Source organism: Phascolarctos cinereus, unplaced genomic scaffold, assembly GCF_003287225.1.
Source record: "Phascolarctos cinereus isolate Bilbo 61053 unplaced genomic scaffold, phaCin_HiC Scaffold_2;HRSCAF=192, whole genome shotgun sequence".
Taxonomy (NCBI): Eukaryota; Metazoa; Chordata; class Mammalia; order Diprotodontia; family Phascolarctidae; genus Phascolarctos; species Phascolarctos cinereus.
Window position 1 is genome coordinate 114,538,273 of NW_027555625.1, and position 20,041 is coordinate 114,558,313.

General features: G+C 43.4%; 2 long non-coding RNA genes across 3 annotated transcripts in view; both read right to left on the reverse strand.

The window, feature by feature from the left end:
- The window catches only part of LOC110207686 (uncharacterized), a 50,235-nt gene extending 32,403 nt beyond the window's left edge, over positions 1–17,832 (reverse strand). The window contains exons 1-2 of one of the 2 annotated variants that reach the window (XR_002324280.2): positions 17,614–17,832; positions 7,299–7,387 (exon numbers count right to left, since the gene is read on the reverse strand). This is a non-coding gene — a long non-coding RNA (uncharacterized LOC110207686). The remainder of the gene's footprint in view (positions 1–7,298; positions 7,388–17,613) is intronic. The other variant, XR_002324281.2, reaches the window with a different exon arrangement.
- LOC110207689 (uncharacterized) lies at positions 12,291–17,540 on the reverse strand. The gene is made up of 2 exons (XR_002324282.2): positions 16,455–17,540; positions 12,291–12,951 (listed from the first exon to the last, which is right to left on the reverse strand). It is a non-coding gene; the product is annotated as an uncharacterized LOC110207689 (long non-coding RNA).
- Positions 17,833–20,041: the final 2,209 nt, after the last annotated feature.

Here is a 20,041-nt window from a genome sequence, read left to right on the forward strand (position 1 = left end):
GGATAATCTTGAGGGAAAGGATGTTTCTCATATGATGTGTTTTCCAAAAATCAATCAATTAATTGATAAGTTAATTAGCTTTTAGAAAAGAACATTTACTGATGTGATGTAGTAAGAACAGCTGGTGTTAAAACACCCTTGTCCCATCACACCCCCCACGCCCCAAAAGTCTAGGACACACTTTTCCCCAAGTACATACAGAGCTCAGGGCTCACGTCTAGAGAATACATGTGGCAAAAGTAACTCGCAGTTCTTCATTATTTTAAGTCCTTTCCTCCCCTTTATGGAGTTTTCATGAAGTTCCCTTTTGGTGGATATAGCTGTCTGCCAGACTTGAGAGTCTGTTCCCTTGTAGAATAATGAAACTGCCTTTCTTGATGTGTCTAATTTGTCCTTTACTCCCAGTATCTTCCTCAGATACTGCTTCTTGCCATATCAGACCCTGATGGGAAGCCCAGATCTTTCGACTCTTCAAGATTCACAAAGTTATCTTAACGGTCAAGTGCTTTCCTCTCAAGGGTTTGGTTATAACCATTCTGCCACTAGACTGGCACCCAATAGCAAGGCTGGATTCCTGCTATTTTATCCAGGCCCCATAGGGCATGGCTGAGTCTCATCAACCAACAACCGATATTTCCTGTGTGGCTCATCAGCTTTCATTCAATTTGTAACTAGTTTGTACTTTTGATTGATTGATTCAATAGAGATGTCTAGGAATTGGTCATACTCAATTTACACTTTTGATTGATTCATTCTATAACTCAATCAGAGAGGCATTCTTATCTAATAAAGATTTCAGGGTATAGAGCATTTTGTAACATTGATTGGAGCTGAGGGTTGTGGGACACTCCTCTTACAGTAAGAACTTGATAAATACTTGCCGATTGATTGATTTGGCTTGTACAGAGTGCCAGCTATGTACTAAGCACTATATAGCTTTCTCTCCCATAGATGGATCTTTAAGGTAGATGAAGTAGGCAACCACCTACATTATAGATTTGAGGAGTCCTGAGAAAGCTTCCCCACCTCCACCACCAAATATCTCCCTTACTAATTTTTGTTATGATAATAATAGCTGACACTTATGTAGGCTTTCCTGCCTGTTAGATGGTGCATCAGATAGAGCACTGTGCCTGAAGGCAGGAAGACCTGAGTTCAAATTCAGCCTCAGACCCTTACTGCCTATATGACCCTGGGCAAGTCACCCCAAATGAGGTCAGGAAGGGTCAGACACAACTGAACAACAACATGTAGGCTCTACATTTTACAAAATTCTTTGATAAGCTATCTCACTTGGTCCTTACAAAAACCATTTCTGGAAGTCCAGGAGAACCTTCATTAGCTTTGTTTCTCCACCACTACAGAGTCAAAGGTGTAGCATAAAAACTGACATTCATAAAAGGCAAAATAGGCCTTTTCAAAATAGGTACTCAAGTATTATGATCCCTATTTTACAGATGAGGGAACTGCAGCTAAGACAGGTTGTAATTTACCTATGTTCACATAGCTATAAATGCTGGGATTCAAACCCAAGATTCTTTTTGTTGTCCAGTTGTCTTCAACTCTCCATGACCCCATTTGAGGTTTTCTTGGCAAAAACACTAGAGTGGTTTGCCATTTACTTTTCCAGTTCACTTTACAGATGAGGAAATTGAGGCAAACTGAGCTAAGTGACTTGCCCAAGGTCACACAGCTGGTAACTGTCTAAGGCTGGGACTTGAACTCCTGACTCCAGGCTTGGCACTCTATCCACTGCACCTCTTAGCTTGCCAAGACTCTGGCTGGTGGTATTTCTACTACATAGCACTGCTTCCACCATTAGAAATTTATTCCTGTGTCTTGAAGGCTTTTAAGCCTTCCAGAGTCCCAAGTCAATACGTAAATACCCTCGGAGGAGCTGTTTCTGCTAATACTTTGACTGAGATCTGTAACCACATAGGATGGTACTTGGGGATGAACAGTCCAGGATTCTGAGAAAGAGCACTGAAATGGGAGAAAATACTGAAAATCCCTTCTTTCTCTGCAGAAGTTGGGGACTATGGGTGCGAAACACTACACACTGCATACATCAGGCTTGGTTGATGCACTGGTTATTTTTGCTGGGCTGGTTTTTTTTTTCTCTTTTTGTCATTCTTTGTGATAAGGGATCTCACTCCAGGAGGGAGAGAGGAAAAGAAACAGTGGGAAGTGAGGTGACATATAAACAAAAGATATCAAATATTAAAACTTTTAAAAATAGAAAAAGGGGAAGTAGAAGGGAACTAGGGATAACCGTCTTCAACACTGGGATTTTCTGGCCCCGTTTCCTAACTTAATATTATGCTCCAGCACATAGCACAGTGCCTGGCACATAATAGGCACTTAACAAATATTTATTAATTGGCTGACTGACTCTGCGATGGACAGTGATTTTGACCCTGGGGTGCATCGGGATTCATGTTTATCATGAGCTTGTCTGTGTAGCCTACAATAACTCTGGAATTTATAATGGCAATGCAAAGGCTTTGCAGACAGTGAAAGGCATGGGAAGGTACAAGAAATGAATGCTTCCAGGGTTTTCTTTTTAGTTGTTTTTTTTTAAGTAGGATATGAATGGGAGCAGGGTCCAAAATATACTTGAGGTCCTGAGCCCCACACGTGCAGTATTTTCCACTTCTCGCAAGTTTTTTCTGCCTATATCCCAAGGCCACAGAGCTTTAAACATCTCCCTACTGCAAACAACCCTTCTACTCAAGCACAGTTGTGAAAGGAGAAAACGGAGGGGGAAAGAGTCTCTGATTTAAAAAAAAAAAAGGAAAGAAAATACATACTTTCCATCCCAAATCCTCCCCCTGGGATTCAACTCTGGCTTGGAATAGGAGAAGGCAATGGGAGGGAGGAGAAGGGAGCAGTGGAGGATAGCCCTTCCTAGGGCAAATTGCCATGAGCTAGGTTGCCCTCCTGGACTTTGTACATGGACCTGCTTTTCCCAGGCCTCTCTAATCTTTCCTTCTACTCCCAGCACACTGGCATTTGACTTCTAGGAGCTTAACACAATTTGACACTGTGCCCTTCTAAACCTCAGTGTCCTCATCTGCATGTCATGGGGGTGGATGGCACCTTGACGTCCAGTTCTTGATATTCTTTGCCTGGTTTCAGGTCAAGCAACCACAAGTGACTCAAGGGTTGGTACCTTGTGGTATTGAAAAATCTCTTAATTGACTATTGAGCAGGAAGAAATATTGGCTCCTTAGAACAGAGCGTGCATACAAAAGAGATGAGCTGTTTGTTTTTTTTAAAATATTTATTTTAATAGGCCAAGATCTACTTTCTCATTGTCCCACTCCAACCTTGTCCTCCATTGAGAACACAAGAAAAATTAAACCCATTACAAACACGTAGAGACAATCAAAACAAATCCCCACATTAGTCATGTCTAAAAGAAAAATTGTCCCATTCTGCATTCTGAGTCCTTCACCTTTTCTAGCGAGAGGTGGGGTAGCATGTTTCATCATGAGTCCTCTGGAATCATGGCTAGTCATCATGCTGATAAAGAGTTCAGCACAATAGTATTCCATCATATCTATATACCATAACTTGTTCATCCATTCCCCAATGTATGGGCACCCCCTCCAATTCTCATTTTTGCAATCTCAAAAAGAGCTATCAATATTTTTGTGCATCCTTAGAGTTTGCTTTGCTTGGGATTAATTTCTCTCTTGATCTACCCTCCCTCTAATTCTTTCCCTTCCCCTCCCCTTTCCCTCCTAGCTCCCTGTTGAATGGAATGTATTTCTATACCCAATTGTGTGTGCGTGTCTGTGTTTGCATGTATATTTTCCTTCTCTTGACCAGTTTAGATAAGAGTGAGGTCCAAGTGTTATCAACTCCTCCCCAAACCCTCCTCCTTGTTTGCATATATGTCTATTTGATTATTTATATCAAATATATCTATTTGATTGATTACATGAGATACTTTTCCCCTAACCTTCCTTTGCTCTCTCCTCCTCTTTGAGACACAAGAGAATCATGTTCAGGCCTTGTCTAGATGGACTCCCTCTATGACCCCTGATGATGACAGGGTTCAGAAGGTAACCTGCCCATTTTTCTGTTTCTTCCCTTTGTAGCTGCAAGGTGGCAGGATCCTGAGCTATTCAGAGCCAAGAAGGGTGCAAGAGCTTTCTCTCTCTCTGGCCTCTGTTCAGGAACACGTCTGCCTCTGTTTCTCTTGTTTTTTGTTCTTTCCTGATCTTAGATGAAGGAGTATTCAAGGAAGATGTGTCCAGACCACAGTCTGCGAGTTTAGGATGTCTAAACCAGAGGAGGCAGTCTTAACCAATTGGTCAACAGCAGTGGGGACAGCTGTAAACAGAGGCAGGAAAATGGTCACACAAGGATGGCGGAGGCTTCAGGAAAAGAGTCCCAGAAGCAGCAGAGTAGCCTGACCCAGTGGAGAAGTAAACTGGTCCAGCAGCAGATTGTTCTCAACCTGGTAGATGATTAACCTGTCTAACAGAAATGCTGCAGTCTTTGAGGAACCAGCCCAGAGGAGCGGCTCACCATCACTGACACTAAACCCCACAACAAACTTCATGAGGGTGGAAAAAGGGGAAAAGCACTTTTAGGCCAGGAATTGAGAAGTACCCCTCTGCCACATGTATTATTTACACATGTGGATAGCTTCCATCACACTTTAACATTGCCCACTCTGCCCATGGACTCTGTGTGTATGTGTGAGGGAGTATACACTAGGCTTTGGAAGGGGTGGGATATTTGGTTCAAAATGTTCTTACTATACCTTCTTTGTAAATCCATTTTCTGAAAGCTAATGAAGTGTGACTGACTAATTAGCTTCTGAACCTATACACACCAGTAGGGGCTCAGAATCTAGAGTGTAAGAAATTCATATCCTCAGGACTATCCCTAGAACTTTAAGGGGAGAAGTAGCCATTTGTTCTCTGGGGACCCCAACCTTGAGCATTAATGCCCAGTTTGGGGACTGGCTGCACAGGAGGGTACTACTTACAAAATGAAGGCCTAAATAACCTCAAGCGTTATTCTGAGCTCTAGATCCATGATCCTGTAATCCAGACAAACTGAGCTGAGCTAGGGCTGCCATAGGACACGTGGCTAAGGAAGATAAGAGAGGAGCCTAGTAAAAGAAACAGCAGCAATAGATAATGGCCCCAAAATAAAGAGGAGGGATTGATAAGATCATATGAGCTGGAGCTATAAGGGACCTTAGAAGTCAACTAATCAAACATGCTCATTTTACAGATGATAAAACTGAGGCCCAGAGATGTTAAACATTTTCCCCAAGGTCACAAAGGTATTTATCAGGTCAGATCACATTCATTTTCAAATATATCTCTCCCCCACTGACCAGCAAACCTTTCCTCCTACCAAAGTTGTGTGTGTGTGTGTGTGTGTGTGTGTGTGTGTGTGTTTAAATAAGATAGTTATTTTTATAAGATATTATGTTATAGGGGCAGCTAGGTGGCTGAGTGGATAGAGTGCTGGGCCTGGAGTTAGGAATACTCATCAAGAAGTTCTCATAGTAATGGAAGAGACAAGATGCAAATACTATGTACATACACTATATATTTGGAATTCAAATCCAGCCGTCAACACTTATTAGCTGTGTGACCCTGGGCAAGTCACTTAACTCTGTTTGCCTCAGTTTCCTCATCTGTAAAATAAGCTGGAAAAAGAAATGGCAGACCCCTCCAGTATCTTTGCCAAGAAAACCGCAAAAGGGGTCACAGAGTCTGAAATGACCGAACAACAAAAAAATTATAAGTTATTTTACAATTATGTTATAAGGTTGTTTGGGGGTTTTTTTGGTAAGATAGTTCAGCAAAATCAATGAACACATCTGACTATATATGCAATATTCCATACCCATAAACCCTCCCACCTCCACCCCCAACTATGATGAAAGAAGAGAAAGATTCATCATTTTTCTTCTTGGTTATTATGATTACAGAGCACTCAATTTTTGAGGTAAGATTTAAACCAAATAGGATCGTAGAATGTTAGCCTTAGAAGACATCTAGTCCAGGGGAGCGGAACCTGTGGCCTTGAGGCCACCCTTTGACTGAATCTAAACTTCGTGGAACAAATCCCCCACCTCCGAATTCTAGTCTAATCTGTTTTATTATAATCCACTGAAGGATACTGCTTACTCAAGTTCATGTGGTTAGTTAGTTTACACACTGGATGTTAGACCTGGAAATGCAAAGACATACGGGAAAGGGAATAACCATTTATATTGCAACCGCTATGTGTCAAGCCCTATGCTAAGCACTTTTTACCAATATTATCTCATTTGATCCTCACAACAACCCTGCAAGGTGGACACTGTCATTATCCTCATTGTACAGCTAAATGTCTTTGCATATCTTCTAATTCTAAATCTAGAACCTTTTCCATTACGTAAAACTGGAGCACAAACTTCATAAAATGACTGTTGGACCCCCTGATTCTGTCCCAATAATTTTCAGTGACTCCACATTAACTCCAGGTTCTCCAGATAAGTGTTCTTTTGACATTTAAAGCCCTTCACAGCCAAGCTCATCCCTAGCTTTTCAGTCTTCTTCCCTCTTGCTCCCCTCCAAGCTTTCTACAGTCCAGCTCTGCTGGCCTATTTCCTGTTCTCTTCCCCTCACGTTTCGTCTCCTGACTTGAGCTTTGCCCTGGCTGTGCATGGGTACTCTGTGCCTTGTATGATCTCCCTCTGCCTCCTAGTTCCCTTCAGGATTCTGCTCAGATCTCACCCTCCACAGCAAGCCTTTCCTAGGCTCCTCCAAAACATGTGACTTCCCTTCTGGAAGTGACTTCCCATTCCTCTCATGCCAAATATATGGTGTATATACGTAGTTATTTGCATGTTGTCTCTTCTGTTACAGCGAGAGCTCCTTAAGGGCAGGGATGCTACTTTTATTTATTTATATCTCTGGTGCTTAGCACAATGCCTGGCATATAGTAAATACGACATAGATGCTTATCAGCTCACTGTCTCTGCACCGACCTCTGGAAAATTATCTTCCTGTGGGACATTCTCTGCATTTTTATAAGACCCCCAAAAAGGGGTGGGGAAATTATAAAATTGAAAAGCATCCAAATTCTGTAAATGTATTAACCCATCCCTCAAAGCAGGATGACTTCTTAGCTGTGTTGAATGGGTCTGCTTATGTCTCAGCCATGGCCCAACGCCTGTGGACCGAGGGTCTGTAACACCAAACTTTTTTCCCCAACAGTTTCTCAACATCTCCTTCTGCAAATGGAAGTGGGGGTTTTGTATTCTCAGTCACTGGTACCTGGCCAGATCCAGTGTTGCCACATGTCTCATTTCCACAACAAACTTTTGTGTATATTCACCAGTGGAGTCCAGGTTGCTGGGCTGTGTCTGAAAAAAAAGAAAAAGATTTGCCATCTCTCCTTCCCAATCTTGCTGTTCTGAAGTCCTGGACAACCTTCCCTCTGTGTCTCAGGAGAGAGAAGGGTGAAGATTACAGCCCCGTGAGCTTTTCCCTTCCTGGTGACTCCCTCCTCAGGATCCTTCGCCACCTTCCCTGGCCCTCTTGGTTCAACTCAGTTTGGTGTTTCTGCCAGGAGGGGAGAAAGGAGTTTGGCTCAAATCCCTTTTTGACAGGAGTCTAATGTTACAAGGGCCTCACTTGGTTTTCAAGCATTTCCCGGTGCCTCTCCTCTGTTGTAAGGTTTCTAGCCAGAATTTCTTGGCTCTGCAGGATGGCTGAGTGTTTGCCTGTGCCTTCTGGGTCTGTCTTTCATTTGCAGCTGCTTGGACTCTGGACTGGGTGACTGTCCCAGGACCTCCCCCAGTCAGCCATCCCCTCCTGCTTGTCCCAGGGAGGGCCTTTGTGTTTCTCTGATGATCCAGAGAAGCCCCACCCTTGCTCTCTGGGCCTGCTCCAGGCTCAGCACAAAGTTGAGACCAGCAATGCCATCTGACAGTATTTATTATGTGAAAAATGGGAGATTGTGCCATGCCCTGCAAAGGCTAGTACACAAACCCTGCCCCTGTAACCTTCAAAGCACCTTGGGGCCTTCTCAGTTCCCAGGAACTTTCTTACAGGTGTTTCTAGTCATTTTAACCATTCACAGGAAGCCTAGCTTGGCTAATGCCTTTGGGAACTCTGACCTCATAGGACCTACATACCCAAGCAAGTCTGCTCCTTCATGCTTGTCTGGCCAAGCCTACTTCTTCCAGTCGGGCCCTCACTTCCTGTCTTTGGATCCCTATAGAATGTAAACTCTCTGAGGGCAGGGAATGGTTTTTGTTTTGATTTGTATCCCCAGTGCCTAGTAAAAGGCTAAGATAGGGTACTTAATAAGTGCCTGTTGCGTTGATTTGAGAAGGCTGGATGGTGTTAGCACGGTGTTTGGAATCAGGATGATCTACCTCTGACATATCCTAGCTCTATGACTCTGGGTAAGTCATTTAACTTCTCAGACTTAGTTTCCCCATCTGCAAAATGATGGGGCTCTACTCAGTGGCCTCTCAGGTCCCTCCTGCTCTAAATCTAGGATTCTATGATCCCACAAAACTGCAAACCAGGCTCCAGATCGTTTAGAGGCACCGACATTCTTCAGTTTAACTTGGGACAAACTGAACAGCTTATTAAGAGACTTTTGGGGATCAAGAACCGACAAACTGGTACAGTGGAGGAATGGAATGTGAACCCAGAATTTCACATTCCAGGAATCAGATAATGAGGCCCGTGGCACATTCCAAACAGAAATATAAATGAATAGGTCTGAGGACAGGAAATCCTCTCACCTAAGGTGATACAGTCTAGAGATCCCTACCAATACTGTACTATACTGATCGATGGCTCTTCCTACTTCAAGGAGTGGTCCCACCCCTTGGCTGGCCCAGGTGAGACCACTCACATCAGGTCAGATCAGGTGAGGCAGAGAATGAAGAACTTCTGTGATGACCAAGGCAACTCACTGACACACTTAATCTTGTCTCTGAACAAGAGACCTGTCTGCTGACCTCCCCAGACTGAATTTCAGTTTCTGTTCCCAGCTTCCTGACTCCAAAGTAGCGCCTCAGAAGTACCTGGTTCCAATCTAGCCTGGGCTTTAGTTTATATTCACTTACATTTGAGTCATATCCCACTCCTTTCCAATTGACTTCAGTCCTAGAAGTTATCGAGGCCCAGGGTGGTCACAGATAACAAATGTGGTAAGCTTTTCTAATGCTGCCCCCCTCCCCCTTTAGTCTCTCATCTATTTCCTATAATTGACTCTGTGTGAGGACAGCTAGGTGGCCTGGAATCAAGAAGACCTGAGTTCAAATCTGGCCTCAGACACTTACTACCTGTGTAACCCTGGACAAGTCACTTAACCCCTATTTGCTTCAGTCTCCTCATCTGTAAAATGAGCTGGAGAAAGAAATGCAACCCACTCCAGTATCTCTGCCAAGAAAACCCTGAAATGGGGTCACAGAGAGTCAAACGCAGCTGAAACAGCTGAATAACAGCAGCAACTCTGAGTATGTATGTTTTTAGGGAATATGGATTAACACGAAATGCCACAATATATGTACTATCAAAGAATACAGTAATCCAACATCATCACACCACCCAGGGGAAATGCATGGCTTGGTCATATGATCACAGGTCATGGCCTTGCAGGTGTCTTGCTCTTTTCTACAATGAAAATATTCAAAATTGTGAATTTCATGTCTTGAGGGAATAATTTATCCGCTTTTTTAAAAGCAATATGTGGTCAACAGAATAGGATCAATCCTCCTGCTGACAGTGCCAGCGAAGGATATATTTTCCTGTATTTTCTCATGACCACCAAGATCAAAATAGCAATTCAGCAGCATGACCAATGCTTCATTAGTGTGGGGGGCTCCCAGTACAGAAATTCCCTCAAAAGACACAGAATGGCAACTCATTTTCAACTTAGAGCCTTAATTGTCTGGGGCACAGAGAGGTTAAATCATTGCACTAATACACGAAAAGGATGTTGGAAATCAAAAGACCTTGGCTCAAATCTTAGTTCTAATTTAAAGCATAGCCTTGTGACCTTTGCGACCTTGGGATATTTTTTGGGTCTTTGTTTTCTCATCTGTAAAATGAGGGCATTGGACCAATGGCCTTACAGATCCTTTCTAGATCAAAAGTTATGATCTTTTGACCTATCAAGGTCACACAGAACCCCCATGTATCAGCCAGCTCTTGGAACCAAGACTTCCTGGTTCCAAGGCCAACTGTCTTAATTGTTGCTGTCGTCCAATTGTTTTCAGTCATGTCCAGCTCTTCATGACCTTATTTGGGGCTGTCTGGGCAAAAATGCTAAGAGTGGTTTGCCATTTCCTTCCCCAGCTCATTTTATGATGAGGAAATGAGGCAAATGAGATTGAATGACTTGCCCAGGGTCACACAGCTAATAAGTGTCTGAAGCCAGATTTGAAGTCAGGATGATGAGTCTTCCTGACTCTGGGCCTGTCATTCTATCTACTATTCCACCTAGATGCTCTTTTTAAATTGTGCCTGTCTAATAAATAAAAAGGAGGGAATGGATGTGGGAGATATTTCAGAAGTAGAATTGACTAGAATTGATAATGAATTGGATGTTAGGTGGGTGGGGGTGGGGAAGGTAGTCAAAGATGACTCAGTGACTTCAAGCCTGAGCATCTCAGAGAATGCTAATGAAATGTATAGAAATAGTGAAGAGAGACAGAGAAACTGATTTGAAAGTGAAGAAGGTGTGTTTGGTTTTAAACAAGTATTGGATTTGAGGTGATTCTGGATGGACATCAAGGTAGAGATGTTCAATAGGCAACCAGAAACATGGAACCGGGTCAAGAGAGAGGCTGGAGCCATGGAGAGTTCTATGGAAAGTGTGGTGGGCTACATAAATTAATACTGAAATGAGGTTGGGAAGAATGAGAAGAGTGAAAAAAGGGCCACTAACGACATCTAGCAAATAGATAGATGGTCACTAGCAAACTTTTAAAGAAGATGTTGAAGCATGGTCTGGAAGTTGCAATGATGAACAAGGAACATGTCTACCCCTCCTCCTTAATTTGTGAGTTAGGGGGTAGTGGGAGAAGAAAAATCTTCAACTGGAGGGAATTTGAAGGATAGTAAGGCTATCAGTGGAAAGCCAGATTTCACTTAAGCAAAGAAGATATAAAGAACATTTTTTTAAAAGTTGCGACGCAAATAAAGTATGCCAAAGAGCCCAGAAGAAAAGGCTAGTAGAGTAGAACCACACAGGAGGAGTGGATGAAGATGAGACTAGCAGAGGACCTCATAGGGAAGAAGGATTTTTATTTATGGTGGCAATACTATGACAAGTATAGGAAGTAGGAGGTTAGGAAGTCTGCTGGAAGCACATGGTAGCAATAGGAGGAGGGGAATACTGAGTAGGCCAAATTTTGTCATTTGACCCTTTGAGATCCTGTCTTATTTCTGCCTTGTGAGCATGGATCTATAAAGAGGGCTACCTACAGTGGACTTTAATTGCAGCTAAATTATTTATGGTTATTATGCTCTTCCTCTGGGCTGAGAGGAATTCCCTGGATGGTGCTATTTTCCTGCATTTCGGGTTTCCTCAACTGGAAATTGTTCGTTAGGACTTGAGAAATGCAGTTCCCCTAGAAGCTGTCAGATGAAGCTGGTTGCCCTGTGCCCCATCCCCCATGCCCTGTCCCCACTCCAGGTTCCACTTTAGGCTTGTGCTTTGACTTGTGGAGCAAAGCACCCGGGATCTGTAATGAGACCATAGCTTAGTGGTAGGAATAACTCACATATATATCTAGTGTCCAGCCAGCACTCTAAGGTTCACAAAGCATTTTACAGCCATTATCTTGCTTAATCTTTACAACAACCCTGTGCAGTAGGAGTTATTATTATTCCCACTGTACAGATGAAGAAAATGAGGCTGAGAGAAGTTAAATGATTTCCCCATGGGTCATTCAGCTAGTAAGTCTCTAAGACAGGATTCAATTCCAGGTTTTCTTCACTCCTAGTTTAGCACTATTCACAACACCACAGATAAATAATGAAGTTGGAGTCTGAAAGACATAAGCTTCAATCCTGCCTCAGACACTTAGAGGCTGTGATCATGAGCAAAGCCCTTAGGTAGCACCCTGTCCAGAGCCTCTCCCCTAACCTGCACCCACAATGACAGATTGGAATTCCAAAGAGAGGAAGGATCACTGCTAGTCAGTGTTTTAGGGTAACTGTAGGTCTGGGGTTTCTACTACTGTCACTCATAAGCCCCTACCAGTGGGCTCCCCATTATCAATCAATCAAGGCAACAAAACAAGTCAATGAGCATTTATTAAATGTTTAATATGTGCTAGGCACCGTGCTAGATGCTCAGGATTCAAATACAAGCGAAAATAAAGATAGTCTCTGCCCTCAAGGAGTTTTCTATTCCAGTTGGGGAAGACAATGTATAAAAGGGAGCTGAAAATTAGGGGCAGGGAGGAGGCACCCATGGAGAGTCATGGTATCAAAGTCAGGAGAGTCAGAAGCAGAATCAGGAGGCGGATAAAGGATGGCAGACCCCTCCCCAAAGTGGAACCCCAAATGAACCCAATTAACTCATAGAAAATGGCATTACTAAGATGGTATATAGCAAGAACAGCTGATACAAACCACTCCCCAAATAGGAGGCGCATTCTCCCCTTGCATACACAATGTCTTTTGAGAGAGTAGGATCAAAATTAAAGTATAATAGTACTGAGGTATGCTTGTAGAGAATGCGTGTGCCCAAGAGACACCTTCTGTCTTCTGACTCTGGAAGTGCTTACGAAGTTTCCCTTAGGTGCAGCGCTCTGCTTGGCAGGTCATCTCCTGCTAGGCCAACCATTCAGCTGCATCTGGACTTTGCTAATGACTCCAGTTGCCAGTGGGATCTCTGAGGAACCTCTGGATCTCCAGAAGTGTCTGGGCACTTCCATCTCAGAATACTCATTCCCTTAAGATTGGGAAAGAATGATGACAAAGAAACAAAGTCACATAGACTGGCTAGGTGGGAAATTTGGCAAGCTATTCTCTCCCCTCATCAAAATAGACCTCCCCACTCAAAGCCTCCAAAGAGAGGCCTAGAGATGGTCAGATTGCACCTCTTGTATGTACATTCAGTTCAGCAATTCCTGAGCAGTTCCTCAGTTCTTCTTACTCCACAGCCAATTAAAAGACTTTTCATCATTACAGTATACCCACCCCTGAATTACTCAAAACCAGAAACAGGCTCTCCAAAGTTTTGACCTGTTTGGGTTGGACCCAGACAGAAAGTATTTGTGCATGTGTCAAGGACTGGCTCCTCACAGACCATTCTAGGCCTATTACATTTAATCTCTCTGGGTCTCAGTTTTTTCATCTGTAAATGGGGATAATGATAGTAACTACTTTACACAATCGTTGGGAGGTTAAAATCATATATATATACATACATGTGTATGTATGTGTGCATAGAGCATTACAAACTTTAAAGCACCATATAAATATGAGTATAATAATATTATTCCATGCTGCCTCAGGAGAGAGGAAGAACAACCAGAAAAGCTATAGTTATCATAGGATTAGAGATAGAAAGGACTCTAAAAGATGACCTAATCCAACCTCCTTGATTTATAGATTTTAAAAAAGCAAGGACGATAAAATAACTCAACCATTTTTTATCTTAAGGAGATAAAATAACTCAACCAAGATCACATAGCTAATAAATAATAGAGTCAGGATTCAAACCTAAGTCCTTTCACTCCAAAACCAGGGTTCCTAGTTCTCATATACCACAGTGCAACTTCTTCCTTCAGGAGAACAGGCCCACAGGAAGGTGAATTGAAATTTAATAGTCGATAAATATTTATTAAATTCCTACTATGTGCCAGGCACTGAGCTAAGTGTTGTGTTAGGGATGCAAAAAAAGAGGAAAAAGACACCCCTTGTTCTCTAGGAGCTCACAATGTTATTCACAATCACATTGTAAACGTGTAAGGATTGCAGTCACTGCAGCCCTTCCCCACAGCAAATGCCTTTGGACAGGCTAAAGGAAGGAGTAGGAGAGAGGAGAGAAGCAGGAGGCAATGAGAGATGAAGCACCACTGTGAGAGTTCTCTGGAATGTGTCCCAAGGCCACTTCCAATCATCCAGGGTGGTGGAGGGGAGTTGGAAAGAAGAGAGCCAAGCGATTTGTTCTGTAATTGGGCATGGCTAAGTCCCTCCCTCTGGGCATGGCTAAGTCCCTCCCTCTGTGATTTACAGATGAGAGGATGCTCACAGGCAGCCAACAGGGTTTTGCTCTAATTGCAATGAGAATTAGACAAGGGGCAGAGTGAGATTCTTTCTCCCCTTCTATAGTAAGGGAGAGTTTATGCTTAGATTTGGGGAACTATACTGCAATGACCTATTTTTTTCTCCTTTCAACCATAACAATCAATAAACATTTATTAAACACCTATCACATCAGAGGGCCCCTCTTAGGCACTGAAGTGGTTGTAAAGATACGTAAGATACTGACTCTTGCTTACAAGGACCTTATGTTACAGTCTAGCTGAGAAAATAAGATATACAAATGAAAAGAAAAAGTAACCAAGAAATTATGAACTTTAAATCTTAAATGAGTAGAAGAGACGGTAAATACTCCAAAATTTTAAGAAGACAGAGAAAGAAACTGAGGTCTCTAGGAAATGATTCATGGAGAGCAGAGGGTTTGAATTTTTTTTTTTTGAGGATAGATAAGATCTGGATAAGCAAAGAGGAAGGGAGAAGGTATTCTAAGCAGAGGCATGTTAAGGTACAAGATCAAAAAAGTATAAGATATATTTAAGGAGCATGAGAAAGTCATTTTGACCAAAAGGGAGGGTTCAAGTAGAGGACAGGTTGGAAAGGAAGTGGGATCTTGAACAACAGAATAATGGGGAGTTATAAGGCTTTTGTATAGGATAAAAATTATTTGAGCTTCGAGGAAGATGGATATGGTCTAAGCATTCTTTCTCTCAACAATCATCAAGCATTGATTAAGCACTTACTATGTGTCAGACACTGTTCTAGCCGCTGGGGATAAAGAGAAAGATAAAGTCTCTGTCCTCAGGAGTCTTACATTCTATTGCAAGGACTGACAGAGATACATACAAAGTACCCAATACAGGGTGTAAAGTAAATACAGGGAGTAAAAGCTTAAAACTTTATTAAGACTTTTGGGACATTGTATAAGTAAGTACAAAATATATGCCAACTATGAATATATGCACAAGATCATTTGGGGTGTGCAGGGAGGCCCTAGCAGCTGGAGAAATCATGAAAGGAGCTTCATGGAAAAAACAAGTCATATAGAACCCTATAAGACCTATAGATGAAAAGGAGATTACTTTTCCTGGTTTCTGACCATCTGAAAGATACCATGAAATCCTATTACTAAACATTCTGTGCCCAGTTTGCCGGATCTCAGTGAGCAGCTTAGCTTTTCTTCAGGAAAGTTCGTTGATTAAGTGATGGATGCCCCACCCCCTAGTGCTTCTGTCCAGCTCCTGCCCGCCCCTCCCCCCATTCCCATCCCACCTTGATCGCATTATGGGTGTGGGAACATAGGTTAGGGTGGTTTTTGAACCCCCTGTGCAAGTAGCTTATTAACCGCTGCCTCTCATGGATTCACCTAGGTCCCTGTCCCACAACAAGCCTCAGACAAAGGCTGAACAAACCTCTTTGGGCAGCAGAATCCTTGTGGACTCAAAGAAGGAGGGGCAGTTTCCAACCGAGGAGAGTATATTAGCGCCCGAAGGCAGTCCCCATCTGGGGGCATTTCTTTCTCATTAGCTAACAGATAGACATGCAAAGATAAATCAGACCTTCTCCGCCCCACACCCCAATGACTCCTGGCAGGGCCACCACAAATGTGTTTCCCTCCACCCACTTGCAAGGATTTCCCAACTGGGGGTCCAAGACTTTGCTGAGTAATCTGAAGGCCCCATTTGTGAGCATCAGAAAGCCACTGAAACGAGTGCCAGGCGCACGCACACACACACACACACACACACACACACACACACACACACACACACACACAATTTCTCTTCCTCCTCTCCCTAGCCTCCTCCCACTCCTTCCTCCACCCCCACCTCACTCATCCCCAGGGGTATAAAATTCTCTTAGTTCAACACTCAGCCCACAGTCCCTTAGTGAGAAGGGCTGCGCTTCCTCCTGCCCGTACTGGGAGGGCCCCCTTCCCGCCCCCACCCTCTGCCCTCCTTTCTCTTCCCTCTCCCCTCCCCTCCCCCCTTCCCCTCTGCATATTTCTGCCTTGCAGTCTGCACTCCATGGCAGCCGAGCAGGACAGGAAGAAAAGGCTAGGCTGCCAGGATAAGTAAAATTCTCATGAATAGAGTCTTCAGTTTGGCCTCTTGTGTTCTTGGCTGGTAGGGCCAGTCTGGCCTGGTATCCTGTCCAGCCATTAATCTTCTCCAGGACTAGCTACTGTACCTGGCGAGCAGGAAACACACGGTGCATTTGGCTGGAGCCAGCGCGAGGAGCGGCCCGGGAGGGATGGGGCGGCTCGCGCCTGCTTGCGCTCCGGGCTCCCGGGGGTCGAGGCGAGGAAAGGCGAGCCGGCTAAGTTTAGTTTCGTATTTGCTCTTAAGAACCAACCCAAAGCGCCTCTTTCCTCGTGGGCTCCTTTCTGGGCCAGCCCAGGGAAAGGAGAGCCGGGAACTAGGAGCAGGAAGGACTGTTACCTGCCCCCTGCCCCAAGGACTCTCAGAGGGGGGTGAGCATCCTAGTGCATCCCACCCCAGAGTACCAGAGCCCGGCCTCCCCACTACATTAGCTCCCTTTCTCCCCCCACTTCCCTCCTCCTTTGAATAAATACATTAATTAAAAAAGAAAGAAAGAAAAAAGGAACAAGGGGTTCCCCATGTAAAGGTGATACAAGATGAATTGGAAACATATTTGGGAAAGAAACTGAGCAATAAAAGCCGGCACCCGTCATTTAAATACCATTAAAATGCCCACGCAGTGAAACACACCCAGGCAATGACTTTTACAGGCTTTTTCCGGACTAAGTCCAGCTCTCGGTGACCGAACAGCGCCCTCTGCGGACGGGCCATACGTACGCAAAGAGCTGCCCGCAAACCGAAGTCAGTTCCTGGGCTCAGCTGCCCCTCTGCCTTGGGCCCCCCAAAAGTCATTTGGAAAGGGCGAGGAGAGCCAAGCGGAAAAAATGAACCTAAATCAAAGGTCCAAAAACAAAGGAATATCGATCCCTGTGTATTTATAATGGCCTACCTTGGCCCTGACGCAGACATGAGAAAATGCCGCACTCTCCCTCCTTTTCAGAGGTGGGGACTATGGATGGGGAAAAATTGCATCTATATGCAATCAGACCGCATGTGTATGTTTGGTTAGTTTTTTCTGGCCTGCTTTTCTTTTTCCACCTCATTCTTGCTTTTTAAAAATTTGATTTCAGGAGGCTGTGTCTCTGGGTAGGGTAAAAAGGAAATGGTGATGAAAAACAAAAGATATTTAATTAAAAAAAAAAGAAAGAAAACCAACAATGAAATGGGAGAGAAAATTAACCTAAACCACAAAAATGTCCAAAAATTTGAACAGAAGGGAAGTTGGGATAAATGACAAAATTCCTTACCGTGATGGATGGAAATGCATGGGAGGAGGGGGTTCCTCCATGTTGAATGAAGTTCCCCTTCCCCCCAACCTCCTGCAGCCCCAGTCTTCTCTGTCTCTGTAGAGGAAGTGTGCTCCTGGTTTTATAGAACCACAGAAGTTCTTTAGAATGTCTTTCACAGATGAAAAAACAGACCCAGGGAGCTTTTAAATGTCTTGCCCAAGGTAACACAACTTGGGGAAGGTGATAGAAGCCGTAGGACTTAGAATCTACATCCTCTAAACCTGCAGTCCAGGGCCCTCTTAACAATTCATGGCTGCTTCCCCTACGGGGAAAACCATATCAGAAAATAAATCTTTATTTTTTATAGCCATGCCCACATAAAGCAATTGTACTCAGTCACAGACCATCTTTGGAGTCAAGTTCCTAGGTGGCACATTGGTTAGAGCGCCAGCCTGGAGTTAAGAAGATTCATCTTCCTGAGTTCAAATCTGGCCTCAGACACTTACTAGCCCTGTGACCCTAGGCAAGTCACTTGATCCTGTTTGCCTCAGTTTCCTCATCTGTAAAATGAGCAGGAGAAGGAAATGGCAAACCACTCTAGTATCTTTGCCAAGAAAACCCCAAATGGGGTTATGAAGAGTCAGACACAAGTGAACAATAACAACAACCCTTTCTACCACTCACAGGACATGTTACTTCTGGTTAGTCATTTAGTCATTCAATCTGATCCTAGACAAGTCACTTAATCCCTGTCTGCCTCAGTTTCCTCCTCTGTAAAATGAGGATAATAATATCACCTATCTTCAGGGTTTCTGTGAAGATAGAATGAGATAATATTTGTAGTCCTTGAAGTGCTATGTAAATGCTAGCTATTATTATCATCATCATTATTTTTTTTTTAAAAAACCTTTCTGAACCTGTTTCCTTTTGTGTAAGATGGGGATAATCATACTTATGCTTCCCATCTCCCTGGGTTGCCAGGGAGGATGAAATGAGGCAATGCATATAAAATGCTTTGTAGCTGGAAAAATGCTGTGTAAATGGAGGCTATCATTATTATTAGCCTGAGGTGATCCTTTGCCTTGGTCTAAGATCACTAATATGCTTTCCTCAGGTCCAGATCTCAAAGAGCTCCCAGTTTAATGGGGGAGACAACATGCAAACAATTATGTAGAAACAAGTTATATGCAGGATAAGTTGGAACTAATCAATAGAGGGAAGGCACTAGAATTAAGGGAGATTAGTAAGGCTTCCTGAATAAAGCTGGATTTTAGTTGAGGCTTTGAAAGAAGCCAGGGAGGCTAGGAGGCAAAGATGAGGAGGGAGAGGATTCCAAACATGGGGGACAGCCAGGGAAAATGCTTGGGGTCCGGAGATGGAGTGTGTTATCTGAAAAACAGCAAAGAGGCCAGTGTCACTGTGTCAAAGAGTACATGGAACTGCGTGAGAGGTAAGAAGCCTGGAAAGGGAGAATATGAGCCTCTATTTACCAGTGGCATTTATGGAGCCACAATAATTTGATTTTTCAAAACTTTTAATACCAAGACATGTTTATTTATTTCTGGTTAGAGTGCCATCAAATTTCCTATCACTTTAGGTATTTCAAAGAATGTATTATCTTTAAGACAATCCACACCTTCCTTCCTTCCTTCTTTCCCTCCTTCCTTTCCTTCCTTCCTTCTTTCCTCCGTCCCTTCTTTTCTCCCCTCCTTCCTCCCTTCCTTCTTCCCTTCCTTCCCTTCCTCCCTCTCTTTCTCCCCTCCTTCCTTCCCTTCCTCCCTCTCTTTCTCCCCGCCTTCCTCCTTTCCTTTCTCTCCTCTTTCCTTTCTTCCTTCCTCCCTTCTCTCCTTCCTTCCTCTCTTCTTGCCTTTTCTTCCTTCCTTCCAAGCACTCCCGTTAGCATCAAATTAGCTTAAAGCTTTAAATTATCATCAGTCATTTAAACTTGCTATCCCTACCACCTTGCACTAGCAGCACATAATAGGTATTTAATAAACGCTTGTTGATTGGTTGGTTGGGTGTGAATGATCTGAGAACAGGCTTTTGGGGGAAGTTGGAAGAAAGAGCCCAGAAGGAGGAGCTGGGGACAGATTTCCTCTACTTCCAAGTCGTTCTTTTGGCCACCATTCAGAAGTACGTTCAGAAAGACAGGGGCACACATCCCAGGACTTCTGGAAAACAAGGGGTTAGATAAAAGTCATTAGTTACCATTATTAGGAATTGCTATTAGTTGTTATATACCATTCTGTTCCTTTCCCTTTCCTTTCAATTATTTGATTGATTAGATATTTATTGTCAGCAATGTAAAAGGTACAATGGGCATCAGAGATACAAAGATAAAAAATATCAAGCAATCCCTGCCCTTATGGTGATTAAAAGCTAGTAGGAAGGATACAACATGTCTATGAATAAGTAGAACACAAGGCAGAATTCTATTAAGACAGAG